At 36.2% G+C, this 7,711-nt stretch overlaps 1 pseudogene; it reads right to left on the bottom strand.

The window, feature by feature from the left end:
* Positions 1–4,230: 4,230 nt before the first annotated feature.
* On the bottom strand, positions 4,231–4,389 carry LOC128248952 (5.8S ribosomal RNA; annotated as a pseudogene).
* Positions 4,390–7,711: the final 3,322 nt, after the last annotated feature.

Below are 7,711 nucleotides of genomic sequence, written 5' to 3' on the forward strand. Positions count from 1 at the left end.
CAGAATGATGCCCATCACCACAGAAGTAAACAACGATATATGATTTGATACGTTTTATTGTCTCTTTATCTTTACGTCTTCTCTTTTCGAGGGAGGTAGATGCTGAAGAGTTCGTAATGAATCGGACTACGGGCCGCGTGTGAGTTTCTTGGATTCCATCAATGTTTACCCAATTTTACCGCGGAAATCAGGCATATCCAATCAAATTCTCAATACGTTTAACTGCGGAGAGTAGTTTTATGTGTACATTGATCTATTTTCACTGAGAAATGTCGTGTTTGAAGCTATTTTCTATTGCGATGTGTCTAGTTTAGTGAGGAAACGTTAACAGAAAATATGAATTCTATATTTTTTTGTGGTAAGAAGCTTGGTTCCCCACCACATGGTTCTGAATTCAGTCCCATTGCGTGGCACCTGCAGCAAGTGACTTCTACTATAACCTTAGGTCGACGAACCGAGTTAGTAGACAGAAACTGAAAGAAGCTCGTCGTGTATATATATATATATATATATATATATATATATAGGGAGAATTCACAAAATAAAAAATAAATAGAAAACGACGAAGACAGGTGGTGTAGAAAACAAACAGATGTATTAGTATAACGCTCAGGAACTGAAAAAGTCTTTAACGTTTCGAGCCTACGCTCTTCCACAGAAGGGAACACAGAAAGAAACAAGGAGAGAATCAAGGAGTAATGCGTGTATATATATATATATATATAAACACATACATACATATATATATATGGGTAGATGTGTGTTCGTATATACATATATGTATATATATATATATATATATATATATATATATATATATATATATATATATATATATATATATATATATATATATATATATATACATATATAATAACACACACACACACACACACACACACATATATATATATATATATATATATATATATATATATATATATATATATATATACTTCGTTTTGGGATTTGCTGATTGATTAAATCAACACTTTGTAACAGTTGGCTATTGACACGCTTCTGTGCCCTATCAGTATTTGCAAAGGGAAGCCATCCTTCCCAACTTCGACCTGACGTGATACACACGGACCCGGGCTTCTAGGACCCGGGCTTCTAGGACCCGGGCTTCTAGGACCCGGGTTAGCAGCGCACAGGCGGCGAGCTGGCAGAGAGGTTAGCACGCCGGGAGAAATGCTTAGCAGTATTTCGTCTGAGTTCGAATTCCGCCGAGGTCGAATTTGCCTTTCATTCTTTCGAGTTCGACAAATTAAGTACTAGTTGCGTACTGGGATCGATCAAATCGATTGGTCCCTACCTCCAAATTTCGGGCCTTGTGTCTAGAGTTAAAAATAATTTATATAAATATATGTGTGTGTGTGTGTGTGTGTGTGTGTGTGTGTGTGTGTGTGTGTACTCACATATATCATTAGCATCATTAACTCTACAACATGAGTTGTTGATTTTCATTGTTTTTAGTTTACATATGCATATATATATATATATATATATATATATATATATACGAACATGCACAGACACACTCCTACTCATGTACGCTCCGAGGGCGCACTTACCACACACATATAAACCTTAATACACATATAGATATATGCAGGTCTATGTGTGTGTTTGTGTGTGTGTGTGTGTGTGTGTGTGTGTGTGTGTGTGTGTGTTGTATGTAAGTATACATATGTATGCATATACATATTAGTCCCTTCTTGATGGCCCTCTCCCACTCTCTCTCTTTCCTTCTCTTTCTCATAGCAAATATACATTAGCAAATCACTCGTACAAGTTGTGCACTTGTTATATTGTTATTTCATCGATTCGACATTTATTGTTCATATTACTTGCCAGTTCGCTGGTTAGTCATATTGCTAATATTTGCAATCACATCGTTACTAATCAGTAAGAGTCAACAAGTGTGCAGAAGCTTTGTCAATAATATCTGTGGTAATTTATATGCCTCACCGAATAAACTTCCGTTTAAGCTACATGACAAAACCTAAATCGGTGGATGTTGCTGAAGAAGTTTCACCTTTTATAAGTTAAAATTTCAAACGATTGGAAAACAATTCACAGCTCCAGTCGGGTCGTGCTTCTGTTCAATATTGTTATTTGTACGTAAAATTACGAGCTCTCTTTGAACAGTAATAGAGGTCTCTTTCTTTGGCCTCTTTCTGCATTATTTTAAAGAAAGTAGTTTAAGATTTTCTTTCATCTCACTTACAAAATAATCCCGTCAACCGCCATGGTCTGTTACTGGACCGTACCACTGACGCCACGTATTTTGCGCAGTCACTCTGCATATTGGTTAATTACAGGAAAATATAACAGTTTGGCATTTTCACAATATTTCATAATTAAACCTTAATATTTAGTACTCATGATATTTAAATATCACCGAAATCATGTCATAAATACAGAATAAAATATTTTCTCAAGTAAGAATGCACCAGTGGTGCTGCATATACTGGTTGTGTGATGTTTATGAGTGGAGGCGCAATGGCCCAGTAGTTAGGGCAGCGGACTCGCAGTCATAGGATCGCAGTTTCGATTCTCAGACCGGGCGTTGTGAGTGTTTATTGAGCGAAAACACCTAAAGCTCCACGAGGCTCCGGCAGGGGATGGTGGTGAACCCTGCTGTACTCTTTCACCACAACTTTCTCTCACTCTTACTTCCTGTTTCTGTTGTGCCTGTAATTCAACGGGTCAGCCTTATCACACTGTGTCACGCTGAATGTCCCCGAGAACTACGTTAAGGGTACACGTGTCTGTGAAGAGCTCAGCCACATGCACGTTAATTTTACGAGCAGGCTGTTCCGATGATCGGATCAACTGGAACCCTCAACGTCGTAAGCGACTGAGTGCCAACAACAACGATGTAGTACATGGGGCGGTTAACACGTTAAGCAATGAGTTTCTTGCTGGTGGAAAATTAAAGTTTCAACTAATCTGTTGTTACCTTCAAATAAACGATAAAATTTCCATTGTACTGGCAATTATTAATTTCAGTAATCATAAAATTTGATCATGACATAATCGTTAGCATGCAGGACAAAATGCTTAGCGGCATTTCGTCCGTTTGTACGTTTTGAATTCAAATTCCGCCGAGGTCGACAATACCTTTCATCCTTTCGGAGTCGCTAAAATAAGGACCTGTTAAACACTAGGGGCTCAATGTAATTGGATTTGCTGGTCTTGTACCAAAATTCTTCTTCTTCTTCTTCTTCTTCTTCTTCTTCTTCTTCTTCTTCTTCTTCTTCTTCTTCTTCTTCTTCTTCTTCTTCTTCTTCTTCTTCTTCTTCTTCTTCTTCTTCTTCTTCTTCTAAAAAGCATTTCATTTAATTTATCCACAATTGAATTGTTTTCCATGCTTTAATCTAAGATGAGAAAGTCGCAAAGCCTGAAACCCGTACTAAAATGTTCTTCATGATAAGGTTATTTTAGCATTTTCTACCTTGTCTTATTTTTCTTATACATATCAACTCTGTGTTCCTTTTCAAACTTCTACACACACACACACACACACACACACACACACACATATATATATATATATATAACGGGCTTCTTTCAGTTTTCGTCTACCAAATCCACTCACTAGGCTTAAGTTGGCCCGAGACTATAGTAGATGACACTTGCCCAAGGTGCCACGCAGTTGGGATGCAAGCTTCTTTCCACTCAGCCACGCCTGTATGTATGAATATATATATATATATATATATATATATATATATATATATATATATATATATATATATATATATATATATATATATATATGTATACCATATACGTAATGCATAAAATTATACACACACACACACACACACACACACACACAGACATATACATATATATATATATATATAACGGTATATATATATTCTTTTAGTTTTCGTCTACCGTATCCACTCACATGAGTTTGATAGGCCTGAAGGCTTAGGGTTAGGGTACTAAGGAAGTTAACTTCTTATTTCTTTATTGCCCACAAGGGGCTAAATATTAGAGGGAACAAACAAGGACAGACAAAGGGGTTAAGTCGATTACATCGACCCCAGTACGTAACTGGTACTTAATTTATCGACCCCGAAAGGATGAAAGGCAAAGTCGACCTCGGCGGAATTTGAACTCAGACGAAATACCGCTAAGTATTTTGCCCGGCGTGCTAACGTTTCTGCCAACTCGCCACCTTTTTTCCTTTTATTTCTTTCCTCTTCCTCTCATTTTCTTTCGACCGGACGGGGCCCCGGGACGATGGGATCCCGGGGCTGCAATGTGCGTTCGAGGTGTCGATGTTCACTGAGTCCTGCAATACGGATTAGTTCACGCGGATAGCCGCGCTCTTCATCGACGGACGAGCCGAGTGATCCCCCGTCCACACACGGCCACGTCTGAGCTTATACTAGAGATGACCTTTCATATCATACACTATACGCAATGATTTGATACCTCAATGGAGAATCAAGACGAGCGATATGTCTCGAACTCTCTTTCAGTCTCTTACCCGAGTATTTAACATCAGTAATTTCATTAAAATTCAGTTGTCATTCTCACTTATGAAATTAAGTGATATAAATTTGTGATTTTTTAAAGTATTCTAACTGCTAGAAATAACATTTATTTACGACTTGTTGTAAGAGGCGTTAAGAAATTAAGTGGATAATTGCTTCGAGGTGTTAATATTCGTAAAAGAAAAGAAGAAAAAGAAATCAATTTAAATGCTTTTTAAACCACATTAATGAATACGGTATAGTACAACATGCGCAAGAAAATCTCAGGAATAAATATCATAGGTGCATTAATTTAGTATTAAAAAATAATTAGATAAAGACCTAAAATATATTTATTGATATCAATACCGTATCTAATCCAATAATGATAAAGTATAATAATTATTATAAGAATGCAGGAGAAGTGAATTAACAAATTTAGATAGGAACTTCAGAAACTATTTACAATCATCGAAATATATATCACTTTAAGAGCGTAGCTGTGATGAAGGGGGTTCTGTGCCGAAAAATTATTTTGAATGTATTGTGAAAATAGATAACGTTGTAGTGAAAGTAATTAAAAAATAGCTACCCATCACGAATATGATATTCAACTATAATCTGAGTTCAGAACGTTATGAGTTCAAATTCTGCCGAGGGCGATTTTGCGTTTCGTCTATTCGGAGCTGAAGAAATAAATAGCAGTTGAACACTGAGGTCGACGTAATCGTCGAATCCTCTCCCCCTATATTGCTGGGCTTGTGACAAAATTTGAAACCATTATCTGTATTCAGCACGTTGTGAGTTCAAATTCCACCGAGGTGGACATGGCCTTTCATCCCTTCGCGGTTGATCAAATGACTACCAGTTGAGCACTGAGGTTAATGTAATGGACATGTTACTTTCCAGCCAAATATTTCGGACCTTGTGTCTATAAAAGAAATGATTTGAGGTGGGTGTGGCTTACGAATATAAAAATCGCCACGATAGAGTAGGACATTATATTGAAAAATATGAAAACACTACAAAATTAGCAATCCTACTTACGGCTATGAACATCACCCTGAGCCAGCCATTGAAGGTAAAAATGTCACTATCCCTGGGATTTTTCAGTTAAGACTGATAGAACGATAAAGGCTATACAGTCAGACATAATTATTAAAGACAGGGAAGAAAACACTTGTAGACTAATAGATGTAAGTGTTCCCATTGATAAAAATATATGTATAAACGAATTTGACAAATTAACTAAATATAAGGACCTGGGAATTGAAATACAAAAGTTATAGCATCTCAAAACAATGCCTGGTATTGTAGGTGCCCTAATTATTATAAAAAAAGGGATCTCAAAAACATCTAGATAAGATCTCAGGAAGACCATATCTCAGAGAAATCCCAAAATACATTGTGCTGACAATATTGCCCGCATACTTAGAAAATCCCTATGCGTTTAAATGGCTGTGTTGTATTAAGTGAAGATATTTCGTTACTTCCCCTGCCACTTGCTCTCACCAAGCTTTCAGCCATACTGTAATATCGCGTATCTTTCACTCACCCCAGGATGCTGGGTGTGTCTCAGAAAGTGATTGTAAGAAACATGCAGATTAAAAGTAAATAATAATAATAATAATAATAATAATAATAATAATAATAATAATAATAATAATTGCCCTGATGCAGTACCAGGCAGTGGCTCACATGGTGTCTGATCTTAACTGATTGAAAATGTTATAACGTACGTGGTTTCTTCTTGGTGTAGAAGATCGGATACAGTGAATATTCTACTCAGTACCACATATTTTCTTGAAAGCTCTTTGACCGTAATCAGTTGAGCATGTCACTTACTGGCTGACGATATGTGCATCTCTGATCACGAGCAGAAGTAGTGGGGGAGCATCATAGCCATGTGTTAAGAGGATATCTTTGGGGTTTGAATAATTCACCTTCGGAAACATGGGTGTTTCGTTTAACATCCTTAAACAACCCTTATTCAGGGACCTTTTGAAAAGATGAGCTACTCAACCTGAAGAACGTTCTAACTTCACGGTCATGCGCTGTCCATCTCGATACAAAATCAGCATGTAGTGCACATATAGTTGTGATGCATGTGCCTGTGGTACCCTTATCAGACGCGTAGTCATGTGTGTACTGGGCTTCGTATATTTGTACCCCATTGTCACTTTGATGGCATGCACTGCTCTCTCATTCAAGAATGATAATAATGATAATAATCCATTCAACTCAAAGCACAAGGCCTGAAATTTTCACTGTTATTTAATTTATCGACGCCGAAAAATGCAAGGCAAAGTTGATCTCTGCGGAATTTGAACGCAGAACGTAAAAAGCTAAAGAAATTGCAAATATTTTGACCGGCGTGCTAACGACTCAGACAGTTCGACGCCTCAACAACAACAACAACAACAGTGATAATAACACAAAGACTTCCAATGCGGAATATATTCTGAAAAATGCGAAAGAAATAATTGTTTGAATGTTCAATAACTTTTCTTGAAATATGTCTTTGGTACCGGGTTGTTAAAATTTTTTTCGCGGATAATCTGGCAAAAATTAGTTTTATCATCCGAGTTCAAAATACTGGAAAGACATATAGAAATGGAAGAGTGCAAAGAAAAAAAAATAGAATGGAAATGAAAACTTTTAAGAAGTCAACGACAAATGTTCCATGAAAAGCTGTTGAATCGGGTCCCACTTAATAGAAAAGTGCTTCTTAGTTTAAGTGAATATGACAGGTATATTTATATAGTTTCTAAGGCATCATCAATAACGACAAAATAGATGGAGAGATAAGAAATAAAGTTAAAAAATACGTTGGTTTTCAGTTTTCTATATTCGATTGAAAGTGACTCCTTAGAGAAGTAAAATGAAATGATGTACAGGAAGAAAAAAAAAAAGAAATAACAAGTCTTAAAGATGAAATAGAATGAATAACAAAACTGAATAAGTGTAAAGCAATATTGAGAACATATTGTAAAAAATATAGTGGAAAAAAATCCATACGTTTTGCTACATTTTGTGTGATAATTGTAGTCTCTTTTACCGGACTGTCTTTCTCTTTTAGTGACCTCTGTTCAACTGTAAGAATAATATTTCTGGGTAGAGAGAAGTTTCAATATCACACTGTGATTTTTTTATTTTATTTTATTTTTTGCGACACCTCTTTAAAAAGCATTTAGCATTTCTTATTATGTGATGTT

The sequence above is a fragment of the Octopus bimaculoides genome, chromosome 10 (genome assembly GCF_046866305.1).
Source record: "Octopus bimaculoides isolate indiv1 chromosome 10, ASM4686630v1, whole genome shotgun sequence".
NCBI lineage: Eukaryota > Metazoa > Mollusca > Cephalopoda > Octopoda > Octopodidae > Octopus > Octopus bimaculoides.